General features: G+C 44.3%; 1 long non-coding RNA gene across 1 annotated transcript in view; it reads right to left on the bottom strand.

Moving 5' to 3' along the window:
• LOC141139111 (uncharacterized) overlaps window positions 1–20,052 on the bottom strand; it is a 94,361-nt gene that overhangs the window by 32,497 nt on the left and 41,812 nt on the right. Inside the window, exon 2 of the long non-coding RNA XR_012243716.1 lies at window positions 12,349–12,512. This is a non-coding gene — a long non-coding RNA (uncharacterized lncRNA). The remainder of the gene's footprint in view (window positions 1–12,348; window positions 12,513–20,052) is intronic.

The following is a 20,052-nucleotide window of genomic DNA, read 5'->3' as shown; positions in this document are numbered from 1 at the left end:
ACCTGTTAGCAATGTGTAATTGCTTCTGTTATTTGTGGTGCACCACAGAGGGATATGTGGTTTGCTGCTTGTAGTGGTTACTACTGATGGATTTCTAAACAAATACTCCCAGGCATGACTCCAGTCTTTCAGCTCATCTGTGGACCAGTAGCAATCAGCCTTCCTAGAGACCAGCAACGTTCATTAAGGTGAGGGCAGGTAGGTATATTCTATATCCTAAAAGAGTGCACCTTATGGGCATAATGAATTGCAAATCTCTCCAGCCCTCAACACCACTTCTCAGGAAGAGGAGAGTCAACCTGGTTCTGCAACAGAGACAGGTGATCCTTAGCCCTGAAGGAACCACTAATCAAATAACTAAGTCATTTAAGGGGTACCTCTGCCTCAGTAGCAGCCGGCCAAACAGGCTTCATTAGATTAGCCAGGGGTGCCATTCTGCCAGCGGAAAAGCAATATCCTTTGCAGAGGCCCTGGGACAGCGAATGGATCTGGAGACGAAGAAGGTTCATACTACTATTAAAGGGGTTATAAAGGTTTATTTTTATTTTTTTTTTAAATAACAAACATGTTATACTTACCTCCACTGTGCAGTTTGTTTTGCACAGAGTGGCCCCGATCCTGCTGTTCTGGGGTCCCTCGGTGGCTCTCGCGGCTCCTCCCCCCGCAATAGCTAACCCCCTCTGGGAAGCTCTATCCCAAGGGGGTTACCTTGCGGACTCGCTTCCGTGTCATACACTCGGCGTCCATAGATGCCAAGTTTATGACTCAGCCCCGCCCCCCGGTGGGCGCATCATTGGATTTGATTGACAGCAAGGGGAGCCAATGGCTGCGCTGCTATTAATCTATCCAATCAACGCAGAGACTCCATGGAGAAGAGGACGACGGGGGACACGCAGAGCAGGTGAACAGCTCAGGTAAGTAAAATGGGGGAGCTGGGGGGCCTGTGACAGCCAGGTGTTTTTTCACCTTAATGCATAGGATGCATTAAGGTGAAAAAAAACACGAACCTTTACAACCCCTTTAAAAAGTGTTTTGTGACCTGCGGTTGAGCTCACTTTGGTAGCCAGACTGTCAGGATTCTAGACAAGATGAAAGCAGATCTCTGACCAGTGATAAACTCTCTATGATGGCTGATCATAGAGTGAAAATGAAGTAGCCAGTGATGCAGTTCAGCCACTGTGGATATAAGACTGTATGCTGTTTCTCTGGTAGTCCGTTGTGGTAAAAAAAAAAAGGTACGAAGTTTAAAGGAATATTACACTTTTATTGCTTCACTTTAAGCATTATTAGAATCACTGCTCCCGAAAAAAAACGTCAGTTTTTAAAACTTTTTTTTGCATTGATACATGTCCCCTGGGGAAGGACCCAGGTCCCCAAACACTTTTTATGACAATACCATGCATATAAGCCTTTAAAATTAGCACTTTAGATTTCTCCCATAGACTTTTAAAGGGTGTTCTGCGGCTTTCGAATTTGCCGAGAACACCCCAAATTGTTCGCTATTCGGCAAACGGGCGAACAGCCAATGTTTGAGTCTAACTCATGTTCGACCCGAACATAAAACCCATCCCTATACAGGGATATGAGAAATTTGTGGGAGGTTAAAAACCCCTAATATCGAAATAAACCAGCTAGGAAGGCATCGCCGGAGAAACTGCTGCAATTTGTGAAGACGCAGGTCCCCGACGCAGACATCGAGTTTGTGGAAAATTGGTAGCTTGGGCGCTGGCCGGGAGCTCCGTGTGTCGGGTCGCGGGTCCCGTGGACTCGATCGCCGCGGGGATACCCGTGATCGCCTCACGGAGCGGATGAACGGGGAGATGCCGTTGTAAACAGCATCTCCCCGTTCTGCCTAGTGACAAGTGTCACTCGATCTCTGCTCCCTGTCATCGGAGCAGAGATCAGTGACGTCACCCACACAGCCCATCCCCCTACAGTTAGTAATCACTCCCTAGGACACACTTAACCCCTCCCCGCCCCCTAGTGGTTAACCCCTTCACTGCCAGTGTCATTTACACAGTAATCCGTGCATTTTTAATCGCACTGATCGCTGTATAAATGACAATGGTCCCAAAAATGTGTCAAAAATGTCCGACATGTCCACCATAACGTCGCAGTCACAATAAAAATCACTGATCGCCGCCATTACTAGTAAAAAAAAATTATTAATAAAAATGCCATAAAACTATCCCCTATTTAGTAAACACTATAACGTTTGCGCAAACCAATTAATAAACGCTTATTGCGATTTTTTTTTTTACCAAAAATATGTAGAAGAATACGATCGGCCTAAACTGAAGAAAAAAAATGTTTTTTTTATATATTTTTGGGGGATATTTATTATAGCAAAATGTAAAAAATAATGCGTTTTTTTTCAAAATTGTCGCTCTTATTTTGTTTATAGCGCAAAAAATCAAAATGGCAGAGGCGATCAAATACCACCAAAAGAAAGCTCTATTTGTGGGAAAAAAAGGACGTCAATTTTGTTTGGGAGCCACGTCGCACGACCGCGCAATTGTCAGTTAAAGCGATGCAGTGCCGAATCGCAAAAAAACGCTGTGGTCAGGAAGGGGGTAAATCCTTCCGGGGCTGAAGTGGTTAACAAAGTGTTTTACATATCAATAGACAGTAGGGGCCAAAAAAGATTGTGACAAGAATGAAAAATGCTGGGGTCAGAATTATAGTCTTTTCTATTTATTAAAGCGGAAGTCCCGCAAATTTTTTTTTTAAAAGTCAGCAGCTACAAATACTGCAGCTGCTGACTTTTAAAATAAGGACACTTATCTGTCCCAGGGTCCAGGGATGTCGACACCCGAGGCCGTACCGTCCCTTGGTCCTCGGATGTTGCCGCCACCAGCTTCGGTAAGGGAATCAGGAAATGAAGCCTTGCGGCTTTACTTCCCGGTTCCCTACTGCGCATGCGCGAGTCGCGCTGCACAATCCGAATGGTCCCTGCTGTCTCTTGGAACCGTGTGTGTCCCAGCAGACAGCATGGAGGGATGGGAAGAGGCATAGACTCCCGTGGGAGTCTATGCCCAAAAGTGGGTGCAAATACCTGTCTTAGACAGGTATCTGCACCCCCCCCCCCCTGAAAGGTGCCAAATGTGACACCGGAGGGGGGGAGGGTTCCGAAAAGCGGAAGTTCCATTTTTGTGTGGAACTCTGCTTTAACATTCAATTTGCAACAGTCATGAGCTAAAAATAGTGTGTCATTGATGAACCAAAAACTAAAAATATGTCCCTTTTTCATACACAGGAAGACCTCAGCCAGGACGAGGCTCTGGAATGTGGCAGACAGGAGGAGGTGGGGGTAAGTGTCAGCCAGGAGGCGGGGGTAAGTGTCAGCCAGGAGGTGGGGGTAAGTGTCAGCCAGAAGGTGGCCAGGCCCAGTAGCCTTACCCAATCCCAGGTGCCTCCCCTCTGCCTTACAACAAAAAGAGCCAGGAAGGGGAGTAACGTGGAGGAGGCAGCACTGAGCCTCATTAAGGACGCTAATGCGGCCCTGAAAACACCCCCGATGCTGAAGAGGCCTATGGCTAATATGTAGCTGCAAAATTGCAGCAAATGGAGGAGGGCCAACGCCTCACGTGTAAGAATATTATTTTCCAGGCCATTCAGAAGGGGTTGAGGGGCCAAATGAGTGATAACATGCACTTATGTGCGCTCGCCCATCCTCCTCCTCCTGCCACAAGTCCACCTCCAGAGCCACAGCCTTCAAGAAAGGCTGCAGGGAAGCGTGGAGGGAAGGCTGCAGGGAAGACAAGAAAGTGATGGCCTGGGTTCAGTCTGGTCTGACAGATGACACAGGCTGTTGTAGTACTACAGCCTGGGGACATATGTCATCTGCTGCTGTTCCTGATCTCTGGGAGTCCTGGACCAGATTGTGCTCCCTATTCTATGGACTTCTCAGGCTACCAATTTTTAGTTACAAAGAGTTGATGTGTGCCGTGGGGTACAAAGGCTTCGCAAATTAAAGCAGTTTCTCCAGCATTACCTTCCTCTTTATTTTGTTATAAGCCACAATAAATGGAGATTTTTTGATATGAAAATACTTGGCTGTGTTTTTCTGCGAATAGGACAGTTTGTCTGTGAATAGGCAGGTACATTTCAAAAATACAATGTCTAATTAACAAGGGACACCAACCAACCTCCTTGAGGTTAACAAATACAAGATAATAATGTTGTTGTGGAAACCTGACACACAAAAACAAAAAAATTATGGAGATCACTAGAAAATAATTTAAAAATAATAAAAAAAAAAGAGTTCTTGATTAAAAAAAAAAAAGATGAGAATAAAAAAAATTATAAACATTATTATGGAGATCTGGCTTGAAAAACAAAAAAGATTATTCAGGAGATCACGAGAAATAATAAAGAAAAAGGTTTGTGAGAACTCTGTGTGAATATGAGCAGCTAAACAAAGCAAACAGAATATTGGCATGCATTAAAAAGGGGATCAACTCCAGAGATAAAACAATAATTCTCCCGCTCTACAAGACTCTGGTCCGGCCGCACCTAGAGTATGCTGTCCAGTTCTGGGCACCAGTCCTCAGGAAGGATGTACTGGAAATGGAGCGAGTACAAAGAAGGGCAACAAAGCTAATAAAGGGTCTGGAGGATATTAGTTATGAGGAAAAGTTGCAAGCACTGAACTTATTCTCTCTGGAGAAGTGACGCTTGAGAGGGGATATGATTTCAATATACAAATACCGGACTGGTGACTCCACAATAGGAATAAAACTTTTTCGCAGAAGAGAGTTTAACAAGACTGATGGCCACTCATTAAAATTAGAAGAAAAGAGGTTTAACCTTAAACTACGTAGAGGGTTCTTTACTGTAAGAGCGGCAAGGATGTGGAATTCCCTTCCACAGGCGATGGTCTTAGCGGGGGGCATTGATAGTTACAAGAAATTATTAGATAATCACCTGAATGACTGCAACATACAAGGATATACAATGTAATACTGACATATAATTACACACATAGGTTGGACTTGAGGGACTTGTGTCTTTTTTCAACCTCACCTAGTATGTAACTATGTAAACAACTTCATTCTTCTAGCATTATAAAGAAGAAGAGAATACGCTGCATTAAACTATTAAAAAAATTGCAGCGTGACGAATGTGCTATCTCCATTACGAACAGTAGTTTTACCAGACCGAGCACTTCCGTCTCGTACTTGATTCAGAGCATGCGTGAGTTTTTGCGCGTCCGAATTGCATACAGACGAACGCATTTTCGGATAGGAACCTGCTCTCAATCTTTTGCTGGCAGAAATTCCGCCAGCAAAAGTCCGATGGAGCATACACATGGTCGCATTTTCTGACCAAAAGCTCTCATCGGACTTTTGCTGGCGGAATTTCCGATCGTGTGTACGGGGCATCAGATTTTGCCGGATATAAACAGCGCCATTGGGATATTGGAAAAGCATTTTATCACACATATCTTGGTGTGATCAGATGCTTTGAGGGCAGAGGAGAGATCTAGGGTCTAATAGACCCCATTTTTTTTTTAAAAAGAGTACTTGTCACTACCTATTGCTATCATAGGGGATATTTACATTCCCTGAGATAACAATAAAAATGATTTAAAAAAAAGAAAGGAACAGTTTAAAAATAAAATAAAAAAGCAAAATAAATAATTAAAAAAAAAAAAAAAAAAAAAAAAAGCACCCCTGTCCCCCCTGCTCTTGCGCAAAGGCGAACTCACATTTGTGCGCAATTTTAAAGCATGTCGTGTTTGGTATCCATGTACTTGGCCTAAAATCAACTTTTTTATTTCATCAAACATTTGGGCAATATAGTGTGTTTTAGTGCATTTAAAATTAAAAAAAGTGTGTTTTTTCCAAAAAAAAATGCGTTTGAAAAATCGCTGCGCAAATACTGTGTGAAAAAAAAAAAATGAAACACCCACCATTTTAATCTGTAGGGCCTTTGCTTTAAAAAAAATATAATGTTTGGGGGTTCAAAATAATTTTCTTGCAAAAATGTTTTTTTTTTTTCATGTAAACAAAAAGTGTCAGAAAGGGCTTTGTCTTCAAGTGGTTAGAAGAGTGGGTGATGTGTGACATAAGCTTCTAAATGTTGTGCTTAAAATGCCAGAACAGTTCAAAACCCCCCAATTACCCCATTTTGGAAAGTAGACACCCCAAGCTATTTGCTGAGAGGCATATCGAGTCCATGGAATATTTTATATTTTGACAAAAGTTGTGGGAAAAGGACAATTTTTTTTTTTCACAAAGTTGTCACTAAATGATATATTGCTCAAACATGCCATCGGCATATGTGAAATTACACCCCAAAATACATTCTGTTGCTTCTCCTGAGTATGGGGATACCACATGTGTGAGACTTCTTGGGAGCCTAGACGCGTACGGGACCCTGAAAACCAAGCACCACCTTCAGGCTTTCTAAGGGTGTACATTTTTGATTTCACTCCTCACTGCCTATCACAGTTTCAGAGGCCATGGAATGCCCAGGTGGCACAACCCCCCCCCCCCCAAATGACCCCATTTTGGAAAGTAGACACCCCAAGCTATTTGCTGAGAGGTATGGTGAGTATTTTGCAGATCTCGCTTTTTGTCACAAAGTTTTGAAAATTGAAAAAAAATACATTGTTGTTTTTTTTCTTCATTTTCAAAAACAAACGAGAGCTACAAAATACTCACCATGCCTCTCAGCAAATAGCTTGGGGTGTCTACTTTCCAAAATGGAGTCATTTGGGGGGGGGGGGGTTGTGCTATCTTGGCATTTTATGGCCTTCAAAACTATGATAGGTAGTGAGGAGTGAAATCAAAAATTTACGCCCTTAGAAATCCTGAAGGCGGTGATTGGATTTCGGGGCCCCGTGCGCGGCTAGGCTCCCAAAATGTCCAACACATGTGGTATACCCATACTCAGAAGAATCAGCAGAATGTACATATGCCCATGGCATGTTTGAGCAATATATCATTTAATATATCATTTAGTGACAACTTTGTGCAAAAACAAATGTTTGTCATTTTCCCGCAACTTGTGGCAAAATATAAAATATTCCATGGACTCAACATGGCTCACAGCAAATAGCTTGGGATGTCTACTTTCCAAAATGGGGTCATTTGGGGGGGGGGGGTTGTGCCATCTTGGCAGTTTATGGCCTTCAAAACTGTGATAGGTGGTGAGGAGTGAAATCAAATTTACGCCCTTAGAAATCTTGAAGACGGTGCTTGGTTTTCGGGCCCCGTACACGCTAGGCTCCCAAAAAGTCCCACACATGTGGTATCCCCATACTCAGGAGAAGCAGCAGCTCCCGTGTCACTGGATTTGATTGACAATGGTTCCTGCTGCTATTAATCTGTCCAATGAGGGGTGAGACAGCAGCTGTAGCCTCTGCGCTCGTGCACATCACTGGATTGGATCGGGCTCAGGTAAGAAAAAAGGGGGGGTCTGGGGGGATTGCAGCACAGAAGGGATTTCACCTCTATGCATTGAATGCCATAAGCTGAAACATCTTGGGGCTTTAAAACCAATTTAAGGAAGAGCCAAGTTTCAGCCAAAACCCAGTTTGGCTTGAACCCTCTAGAAGTTGTCAAATGATAGCTAGCCATTGAAACTATCAGCTGCGTTCAGGAAATTTCCTTTTCCACAGGTGCAAGTAATAAATTGACATCATTGACCTAAAATGGCCACCCAGCCATATTTGGTCAACTGATATGGCCACATCCCTGTCCCTTTGTAGAAGTAGAATGAGTGAGCTGGCATCACCAGCATCCTCACCCCTTTGCTATGTGTGGCTGCTGGGTGGGGAATTCCTCAGGCACAGAAATTGGGCCAGTGGCCTACTATCATGTGACAGCTGGGTTCAGGTGCACCTTAGTTCATCCTTAATTGTCACTGAGACAAAAAGTTATGGGAAATGTAAAAAGTTAGACTTCAGCTCACTGTCAGTGCTAATGGTGACCGTAACAAAAAGAAAGGGTGAAGCTACCCAACAGGAACACTCACAGCTGCTGTAGATTGAAAAGAAAAGGTGACTTTTAATAACATTCCATCACAAATATGGCTCCTGTAGCAATTGTATATTCTTTATTTTCTTTTTTAATTTTTTTCCCACAAAAGTGGCATTAGGCTTTAGGTTTTATGTATTGATCTATTTTCTTTTGAGTTAAATGTTGTTCTCTAATTGGGGTCAAGGGAGGATGATTGGGGATGTGTGGGGTAAGGCCTAAAAAAAAGGTGAATCCAGTAAGGTTATTGGTGCAGGTGCTGTGTTGTGTGTTCTCAGTGATGAAGAAGAAGGCCAACCAGAACCAAAATTGTGAAAAAATACCACCACATTGTGACTCTTAGCCACTGGTGATAGTATTCATAGTTTGTGTTTAAGTTCTTTTTATTCATTTAAGAAAGGATTACAAAACACAGTACATCATCATAAAATACATCCTAAATTACAAAAGACATTGAGATCTCAGACAGGACATAACATAAATACAATGCCTACATGCAGCATTTATAAAAGGTATATCTCCTTGAACCTTATTATAACTACCAAGTATAATGAGATTTTTCGGCCAGAAGGAGGCAAGAGATAGCAAGAGACACCCTGCTTCTGAATGCAAAAATTTCTGCAGATCTTCCCCCCAGGGACAGATCTAGGGGGTTACCCGACTTCTCCACCTGGTCTAAGCTCCTCTCACCCCCCCCCATCCCCTCGTCCTCCCCCTTTCATCACCCCCCACCGCCCCATTGAGACCTCTGATGTGATGTGATAATTTAAGGGGCACGATCTAGGGAGAATTATGTCTTCCGAGTTCTACCCTAACCATTCCTCACTATATACCCTAACCCAACCCCTTTATCCCTCCCCCTTTGTGATTACCCATTCTGGTCCATAATGGGCATTCTTTACCCTTGAGCAGATTCACTATTCCATATTGCTGGAAACAGCAAAAACGTGCCAAAAAATGGATAAAATAGAAAAAAAAAATTTGTGATATTTTAGGGGGCAAAAACTAGTATTCATAGTTTGTCCATGTGCCTATGAGTTAGAGTGTGTTTGACCCCCTTGTATTGTATCTTTTGTTCTGGGGGATTTTTTTTTCTGGGATCTATTTAAAGTCAATGAGAATGTACTGTCTAAAAATAACCCCTAAGGCCCCTTTCACACTGGGGCGGTTTGCAGGCGTTATTGCGCTAAAAATAGCGCCTGCAAACCGCCCCTAAACAGCCTCCGCTGTTCGTTCAGTGTGAAAGGCCGAGGGCTTTCACACTGAAGCGGTGCGCTGGCAGGAGAAGAAAAAATCTCCTGCAAGCCGCATCTTTGGAGCGGTGAAGGAGCGGTGTATTCAATGGGACAGCGCGGCTATACCGTGGTAATACCGCGGCTATAGCTGCACTATACGAGGGGTTTTAACCCTTTTTCGGCCGCCAGCGGGGGGTTAAAACCGCACTGCTAGCGGACGAATACCGCGGTAAAACAACGCTAAAAAAAGCGCTGTTTTACCGCCGACGCCCCCTACCGCCCCAGTGTGAAAGGGGCCTAAGTGTCCACGTTGGTAAAGTCTGTGGAGTCCAGTTCATTTGGAGTGACTTGAAATTTATTTTTAGGAGGGGGTTGGGACAGTGGACAGTGTTTGTAAGGCAGGGGGGTGGTGTCAGTAGTTTTTTATTTTATAATTTTTTTAAATCAATAAGCGTATATTTATTGGTTTGCGCAAAAGTTATAGCGTCTACAAAATAGGGGATTTTATGGCATTTTTTTTATTATTATTTTTTTTACTAGTAATGGCGGCGATCTGGACTGCAGGACTGCGACATTATGGCGGACACATCGGACAATTTTGACACATTTTTGGGACCATTGGCATTTTTACAGCGATCAGTGCTATAAAAATGCATTGATTACTGTAAAAATATCACTGGCAGGGAAGGGGTTAACACTAGGGGGCGATCAAGGGGTTAATGTGTTCCCTAGTGTGTGTTCTAACTGAAGGGGGGAGGGGACTGTGTAGAGGAAGAGATAGATTGCTGTTCATACTCTGTATGAACAGACGATCTGTCAGTTCTCCCCCCAGAGAACCGGAAACCAGATCCCGGTTCTCCGTGTGCCCCGAGCGATCGCGAGAGCCCGGCGGTGATCGCGACTGCCGGGCACTCGCATCGGCTCCATGGGCGGACAGGGGGCCTAGTGGCCACAGGGCGAAGTGACGTTACATAACGTTGTTTCGCCCAGCCGTGCCATTCTGCCACAGTATAACTGCGGCGGCTGGTCGGCAAGTGGTTAAGGATTTATACCTACTTTCACAAACATGCCAGTGCCAAGTCTTAGGCCCCTTTCACACATGCGGACCTTTTGTCCGTTTTTCATCAATCCGCTGACAGATGAAAAACAGATATCAATGCATCTCTATGGAAAAATGATGATCATCCATTTACATCAGTTTAAATCCACATTTTTGTTTAGTTAAAAAAAAATTAATGGATGAAAAACGGATGTAAATGGACAAACAATCCGTTTTTGTATTGGTAGTGGATATAAAAAAACTGATGTAAAAACTGATGAGAAACTGATGAAAAACTGATATAAACTTATGAAAAACTGATGTAAACTTCATCGATTTTTTCTTTTAAAAAATGTGACTGAACTGGTGAAATGAATGGTTTGTATGTGTGAAAGGGGCTTAAAGCCTTAGTGGGACAGAATATTCTAGTTCAGTGAGGGATCGATCTGCTGATCCCCGCTGAGCAGGCGGATGACAGGTCGATCTCCGCTCACTAAGCTATGGGGAGTTTGGGTGATAACGGACCGCCTGTCCATTTTCATCTGATCCCATCCGATCCGATCCACCAGACGGATGGAAAATAGGACCGCCATCCATCTGGTTGTTGCGGGCAGGATCGGATTGGATAGTGACGGATGTCAACTTAAAAACTGTCCCGCGGACCTGATTGGACAGCACATGTGAAAGGGCCCTTATACTAATTTCTCCCTCTGAACTTTATCAGCAGCAAATCCAGTGCTTTCCCTATCACAGTAAAGCACATTGTCAGTATGGCTGCTGGAAACACTGAGATGGAACCAGTGGCGGCTGGTGGTTTTTTATTGGTAGAGGGGGTGACAAGCAATGCACCCACAGCCCCCCCCCCCACCCTAATGTGTCAGTCGGGTCAATCGCAACCCCCCCCCGGTTGGTCGGCCCTGCACTTACCACATCTAAGGCGTCTCCTCCCTCCTCCTAAGCCAATAGGATCGCTTCTCCTTTCGCCCAATCAGTCTCAAGACCTTCTTTCTGATTGGCCGGGAGGAGAATCAGTGTGACAATAGCGAATATTAATTCGCAATTGTCACACAACTGGGTGGGCTCGGGGTACAGTGCTTGCGCCCCGAGCCCACCCTTTTTTTGAAGCCTCTAGCTCTAATCTCGTGCTTAAAAAAAAAACAAAAAACAAAAAAAACCCATTGGAATCCATGTGTACGGCACCCGCATGTAGATTAGGGGGCCGGATGCATGGAGAGGGGGCGGCGCCCCTAATGAAGTGCCCGCCACTGGATGGAACAAAGAACAAATAAAAGGTAAAAACAGTATTTTATTTTAAAAGTTTAAGTTTAAGTTCAAGTATGTATTCTTAACTCAAAAAGTCCCTTTTTTTCTCTGGGCCTCCTGCAAATCTCCAAAATTCCTTTTTTTTTTCTTTGATAAAAAGGAAATTTGCTCTGATATTCAGCTTCCTGTTAGATGTGACTACGTTCATTCACAGTATGTAATAATAAAGCCACCCTCTCTTGCTTGCTTCCAAGATGGACTATGAACTATGAACTATTGGATTTGTAGCGTGCATCAAGCAGTACACATGACCGCCACCAACGTGCACTGCTTGTTCCACACAAAGGAAAGTTAGGGAGGAAAGGAGAGGTTCAGGAGCTCACAAAAGATGTTACAAGGAGGCAGAAAAACCCAATAAGAAATGATTTCCAGAAAAATAGATTACAGGGCCAATAGGTAGTGGATGTGCATGGACTGTTTTGGCAAATAAGGATATTATTTAGTGTTATTTTAATTGTTTATGATACAGTAGTTTAGCAATTTGCAGTTATGGTTTACGTGTTCTTTAATTCAGATTTTTACAAATAATTACTAACAACTAATATGCAACAAGATGGAATGGAGTATGCAAATAATATATGTGTAATATTTATTTTACCAAACCCTACTTCAAACCCCCTCCCCTGCCTAATTTAGGTTTAGTACCTAACCTTAATGTCTAAATACAGGTACTCTTTACAGCAAGTTGCAGAAGCTACACCTGATACAGCCACCATTAAATAGTGAACCATCACTAATCTATGCCTTCAATAATAAAGCCATATACCTGAAGAGTGATGGAACTTCAGTACCACAATGCTCCCAGATGTTTATCTTCTGAATCCTGGAGATTTTTTTTTCCTTCTGGCTGAATGTTGCTTGGATTTATCTGCTATTTATATGAATTTCTGATGTTTATCTTCGAGAGCAGATGGATGGTGAAGGTACATCCTGTTTTTCCAGAACAGTTCATATAAATTAATAACTCAAATCAATAACTTTACTGGGTGTGTAACAATAAACTTTATTCATTAATATTTACCATGGTACTTGAGCAATAACATTTATTACATTTTGTGTTTGGATGTTCTCCTCATGTAAATAGTAGTAAAAGAGGAAATATTTTTTACAACAAATTTGTATCAAAACTAGGTGGGTAACTTTTCTCAAGAAAGTGATTTATAGATGAGATAATATTTTTCAAATAAATTTCCATTAAAACGAGGTGTGTTACTATTCTAAGGAAAGCAGTATAGTTTATAGACCAGGAAAGTAATGATCAGTGCCAAAAGGATATATATATTATCCAACATGAGTAAGGGTCAAATAAAGCTCATATTCCAAAGCAAATGTGTGGTGTCTTCCAGGGGCGTTGCTAGGTGGCAAAAAGACCAGGGGCTTCAGCCCGAAGTCAGAGCCCGACACCGGGGGGGGGATGGGGCGGCGGGCGGTGGGGTTGTATGGAGGGGGTGCTACCTACCTGACATGCACTGACATAAACTGACCTACCTATCTGATATACACTGACCTACCTGGCTGACATACACTGACCTACCTGACGCGTACTGACCTACCTGGCTGACATACACTGACCTACCTGACAGGCACTGACCTACCTGGCTGACATACACTGACCTACCTGACATACACTGACCTACCTGACATACACTAACCTACCTATCTGACATACACTGACCCACATTAACCTTCTTGACATGCACTGACCTACCTGACATACACTGACCTACTTGACACACACTGACCTATCTGACATACACTGACCTACCTATCTGACATACACTGACCTACCTGACATACACTGACCTATCTGGCTGACATACACTGACCTACACTAACCTACCTATCTGACATACACTGACCCACACTGACCTTCCTGATATGCACTGACCTACCTGACATACACTGACCTACTTGACACACACTGACCTACCTGACATACACTGACCTACCTGACATACACTGACCTACCTACCTGACATACACTGACCTACCTGACATACACTGACCTACATATCTGACCTACATGTACACTGACCTACCCGATACACACTGACCTACCTGACACGCACTGCCCTTACTGATATACACTGACCTACCTGACATACACTGACCTACCTATCTGACATACACTAAACTATCTGGCTGACATACACTGACCTACATGACATACAATGACCTACATGACACACACTAACCTACCTGACATACACTGACCTAAACTGACCTACCTATCTGACATACACTGACCTACATGAGATACACTGACCTACCTGACATACACTGACCTACCTATCTGACCTACATATACACTGAGCTACCTGACACACACTTACCTACCTGACATACAATGATCTATCTGGATGACATACTCTGACCTACCTGACATACACTGACCTACATATACACTGACTAGGGATGAGCTTTGAGTTCGAGTCAAACTCATGTTCGACTCGAGCATCGGCTGTTCGCCAGTTCGCTGAACAGCGAACAATTTGGGGTGTTCGCTGCAAATTTGAAAGCCGCGGAACACCCTTTAAAAGTCTATGGGAGAAATCAAAAGTGCTAATTTTAAAGGCTTATATGCAAGTTATTGTGATAAAAAGTGTTTGGGGACCTGGGTCCTGCCCCAGGGGACATGGATCAATGCAAAAAAAAGTTGATGGGGACAAGGGCCTCATCCCCACAACCCTTGCCCGGTGGTTGTGGGGGTCTGCGGGTGGAGGGCTTATCGGAATCTGGAAGCCCCCTTTAACAAGGGACCCCCAGATCCTGCCCTCCCCCCTGTGTGAAATGGTAAGGGGGTACAAAATACCCCGGTGACCCCGCCCCCTCTGACGCACGGTGACTTCCCTGTCCGCCCCCCTCTGACATCACGGGGAATGCCACAGGGAAGTCCCCGTCAAGTCCCCGTGCGTCCCCGTGCGTCAGAGGGGGCGGGGTCACACGGGGTCACGCCCTCCATTATTTAAGAACCGTCAGAAGAGGAGAAGCCATTTCAGCCAGATAGATCAGTGTTCCCTTCTTCTTCTCGGGCCGCTCTGCATCCACCATGATGGGAGGCTCTCGCTATGTGACGCTTCTCCTCTTCTGATGGTTCTTAAATAACGGAGGGTGGGGCCACCCGGTGACCCCACCCCCCTCTGATGCACAGGGACTTGACAGGGACTTCCCTGTGGCATTCCCCGTGATGTCAGAGGGGGGCAGACAGGAAAGTCACCGTGCGTCAGAGGGGGCGGGGTCACCCGGTGGCCCCGCCCTCCGTTATTTAAGAACCGTCAGAAGAGGAGAAGCGTCACACAGCGGGAGCCTCCCATCATGGTGGATGCGGAGCAGCCCAAGAAGAAGAAGGAAAGAAGACGCCGGCGCCGCAGAGGAAGATGCCAGACGAGAACACCGGAGGAAGAACCAGAAGAATGAGAAGAACCAGAAGAATAAGAAGATGGAGGAAGAAACCGAAGGAAGATAGAAGATAGAAGAAAGTAGAAAGAAGATAGAAGATAGAAGAAAGAAGATAGGAGATAGAAGAAAGAAGAAGCATTTAAATCAAGGAATTGTCAAAAACTGTCTCTTGTAATTTTTAACATTTTTGACACTTTTTTTGTGAAATGGTAGGGGTACTATTGTATCCCCTTACCATTTCACACAGGGGGGAGGGCTGGGATCTGGGGGTCCCCTTGTTAAAGGGGGCTTCCAACTTCCGATAAGCCCGCAGACCCCCACAACCACCAGGCAAGGGTTGTGGGGATGAGGCCCTTGTCCCCATCAACATGGGGACAAGGTGTTTTGGGGGCAACCCCAAAGCACCCTCCCAATGTTGAGGGCATGTGGCCTGGTACGGTTCAGGAGGGGGGGGCGTTCTCTCGTCCCCCCTCTCTTCCTGCGGCCTGCTAGGTTGCATGCTCGGATAAGGGTCTGGATTTTTAGGGGGACCCCACGCCATTTTTTTTATTTTGGCACGGGGTTCCCCTTAAAATCCATACCAGACCTGAAGGGTCTGGTATAGATTTTGAGGGGGACCCCACGCCATATTTTTTTTTAATTTTGGCCGGGGTTCACCTTAATATCCATACCAGCCCTAAAGGGCCTGTTATGGAATTTAGGGGGACCCCCCACGTAATTTTTAAAAAAAAAAATTGGTTTGGGGTTCCCCTGTGGGGAATTCCCATGCCGTTTTTATCAATGAACTTTTATGTGTATTGTCAGACCGGCAATTCATTAATAGCCGCGAGTAGTTTTAAATGACTTTGAATTGTCATTTTGCTGTCAGACTGTTCTAAACACAGGAAACATGCGCCCCTTTACAGGCATACTATAGACACCTCCCAGGTACGAAATTTAAAGGAATATTAGACTTTTATTGTTTCACTTTAAGCATTATTAAAATCACTGCTCCCGGAAAAACATCAGTTTTTAAAACTTTTTTTTGCATTGATACATGTCCCCTGGGGCAGGACCCGGGTCCCCAAACACTTTTTATGACAATAACTTGCATATAAGCCTTTAAAATTAGCACTTTTGATTATTCATGTTCGTGTCCCATAGACTTTAACGGTGTTCGCATGTTCGAACAAATTTTTTGCCTGTTCGCATGTTCTGGTGCGAACCGAACAGGGGGGTGTTCGGCTCATCTCTAACACTGACCTACCTGACATACACTGACCTACCTGACAAGCACCGACCTACCTGACACACACTGACCTACCCTGTTTCCCCGAAAACAAGACCTAGCGTGATTGTCAGTGATGGCTGCAATATAAGCCCTACCCCCCAAATAAGCCCTACCCTGTTTCCCCGAAAATAAGCCCTACCCTGAAAATAAGACCTACAAGGACTTTAACTAGGGCTTATTTGGGGGGTAGGGCTTATATTGCAGCCATCACCAACAATCACGATAGGTCTTATTTTCGGGGAAACAGGGTATCTGACATACTCTGACATACACTGACCTATCTGGCTGACATACACTGACCTACCTGACACACACTGACCTACCTAAGCTAACATACACTGACCTACATGACATACACTGACCTACCTGACATGCACTGACCTACCTGACACACAGTGACCTACCTATCTGATATACACTGACCTACCTGACAAGCACTTACCTACCTGACACACACTGACCTACCTAAGCTGACATTCACTGACCTACCTGACACACACTGACCTACCTATCTGATATACACTGACCCACACTGACCTATCTGACACGCACTTACCTATCTGACACACACTGACCTAAGCTGACATACACTGACCTACATGACATTCACTGACCTACCTGACATGCACTGACCTACCTGACACACAGTGACCTACCTGACATGCACTGACCTACCTAGCTGACATAGACTGACCTACATGACATACACTGACCTACCTTCAATCACCTTTTTCTGCCACTTTTTAAATAGCTTTTTTTTTTTTTTTTCCTTCTCTGGTTCCTTCAGGCTATCAATTAAGGGGGGTGGTTAATTGCTCACAGGTGCCTATATAACTCTGTGTAGGACTCATTCTGAGCGTGCTCAGTCTGAGGCTGTGGAACTCTGTGTAAGTGGAACTGGTATAAGTGGTGAGTTAAAAACCAGAGTTCAAAACAAGAGGTTATAGCAGGGGTCATAATACCTGTGTGGTGTGAGTACATGAGTGTTGTCTGAGTAGTGTGTGTGGATCGTTAGTACTTGTGTATTGTGTACTGTATACTTGAGTATTGCGAGTGCACGTAGGTCTGCGACTGTTCTGCGATTGCACGTAGGTCTGTGAGTACCTGGGTATTGTCTTGTTGTGTACCGGTGTATTGTCCTGAGTATTAGTGCCAGCAAGCTAGCTGTTAGGTAATTTGGACAGGGTAAAATCCCCAAATCCTCACTAAATTTAATAGGTACGATGCCCGGCGGGTGTGGAGAGGCGACTCGGTGTACATCTTGCTGCATGTATGCGTTCCTTGATCATCCGATCGAGGGCAAATACTGCTGTGCAAAATGTAAGCACATTGTTTCCCTGGAAGCCCAGGTTCTGAATCTGGGGAAGCAACTGTCAGCACTGAGAAGTCCCTCCATACTAAAGGAGAGCCAGGAACGTACACGGCAGGTGCCGGCAGGGGCCAGCACAGAGGCGGGTGGAGACAAAGAGGTGCAGGCACTAGCAAAGAGTAGATGGGTGACAGTCAGGAGGAGTAGAGGGGGAAGTGCCAGGGAAGCCGATCCAGGACTGGAGCATCCCAATAAGTACGCTCCATTGAGTGACATTGGTGAAACCAGTCAGGGACCAGCACTGCTGGAGCTGAGGGACTCTCCTAGCTGCCAGGGGAAGAACTCCTCCAGTGAGAGTGGGGGGGGCAGCAAAGGGAAAGGAAAGACAGATTCTGGTGGTAGGGGACTCAATTCTTAGAAGGACAGAGAGGGCAATCTGTAACCAAGACCTGAAGCGCCAAACAGTATGTTGTCTACCGGGCGCTCAGGTTAGGCACATCATGGATCTTGTGGACAGATTACTGGGAGGGGCTGGGGAAGACCCGGCTGTCATGGTGCATGTTGGCACCAATGACAAAGTCAGAGGCAGATGGAGTGTCCTAAAGAACGATTTTAGGGACTTAGGAGCTAAATTGAGGAAAAGGACCTCCAAGGTAGTATTCTCAGGAATACTACCAGTACATCGAGCCACACCAGAAAGGCAGAGGGAGAATAGGGAAGTAAACAAGTGGCTGAAGAGCTTGTGTAGTAAGGAGGGGTTTGGGTTCCTGGAGGACTGGGCCGACTTCTCAGTTGGTAACCGGTACTATAGAAGGGACGGACTGCACCTAAATGAGGAGGGTGCAGATCTGCTGGGAATGAAGATGGGCAAAAAGTTAGAGGGGTTTTTAAACTAGGCGGTGGGGGGGGGGTCCAGAGACAGAGATAGCCAGCGCGGAAGATATTCCAGAGGGTAGTATTGGGGGCATTAGTGGTAGGTTAACCAAAGCACAAAAACACAAGGTGAGTATAGTAGCAAGTCCTAGTTGCAATCTCGAAACACCCAATACGAGGACAACATGCGACCGGTCTAAACTATGTGGCATGTTCACCAATGCCAGGAGCATGGCGGACAAGATGGGTGAACTAGAGATACTGTTGTACAAGGAGGATTTGGATTTTGTGGGAATTTCAGAGACCTGGTTCAACAGCTCTCATGATTGGCTGGCAAACATTCAAGGGTATACCCTATACCGCAAGGATAGAGAGGGTAAAAGAGGGGGAGGGGTATGCCTATCTATCAAGAATAATGTGCAAGCGAATGTGAGAGATGTAGGTGTATGGGGTAAATCCGCGCAATGAATTGAATGTTTAAGTTATCGATATGGCTGCTGCCTCTACACATACAATACCACCTAAGTGGAAAGTATTGAAAAATGGTAAAAAAGCAGGAGTAGTATGGCGCTGCCCTTATGGAGACAAAAATTTTTTGGGCGGGTTACGAACGTCTTGCAGCACCTCTAACAAAGGGAATTCGCTAACTTTGGCATGCTTAATTTGTTCATTTGAAATGTGAGTACATTTGTCTATTAAGTTTTAATAAAAGTTCTCCTATGGTTTTACGCGATGGGCATACCTTCTTTCCTTTACATGTAATTACTACACCACAATACGCAAGTAAAGTTTGGGGGATATCCTTGATTGCTGCACAGTGGCAGACACTGTGACCGCGCATACCCCTGCAGGGGAAAGGAGAATCCGGTGAGTGCAAGCATTGTCAGAGCATGCAGACAAGGCACTAATTAAAGAAACCAGCACCTGGATAAGAAGCTTTCCTACAGATATTTGACCCTCAAAGATTGAACACTACAAAATACTCCAAAAAGAACTTGTTTTTTTCATAAACTGAACTTTTCCTATCCAACTAATACTGGTCACAGCACAAGAGTCACTATTTATGATGGATATTTTGCACAATGTTGTATGGATTTGTATGATTTAACACTGGTCACTTTAGTGATGCTGCACTATGCACTTTTGTTGAATAATTAAAGCACCTTATGTTGCAATTGTACCTTTAACAGTAAGGACTTGGCACCAGTCACAAATATTCATTTTTGGCACACACACTTTAGGAATTATAAAGTCATTTTAAAGAAAGGTGTTTTTTTTTTTTTTGTCTCCATAAGGGCAGCGCCATACTATTCCTGTTTTCCTTTTTTTTTTTTCTTCTTTTTTAACACTTTCCACCTAGATGATATTGTATCTATATCCATAACTACTTTATTACTTAATTTAAAGGGCACAATGCACCTTTGTTGAACAATTGGAGCACCAGTTGTTGTATTTTCCCTTCTAATAGAAATATTCTATAAGGACACTAGGCAATACATTCACTACAAAGAAGAAAATATCTTTTTGTCTCCATAAGGGCAGCGCCATACTACTCCTGCTTTTTTACCATTTTCTAATACTTTCCACTTAGGTGGTATTGTATTGTTTTTAACACTTTC

Source organism: Aquarana catesbeiana, linkage group LG04 (genome assembly GCF_042186555.1).
Source record: "Aquarana catesbeiana isolate 2022-GZ linkage group LG04, ASM4218655v1, whole genome shotgun sequence".
In the NCBI taxonomy this organism is placed as follows: domain Eukaryota; kingdom Metazoa; phylum Chordata; class Amphibia; order Anura; family Ranidae; genus Aquarana; species Aquarana catesbeiana.
Note: the sequence above shows the minus strand (reverse complement) of the source record. Positions and strands in the feature narration are given on the sequence as shown.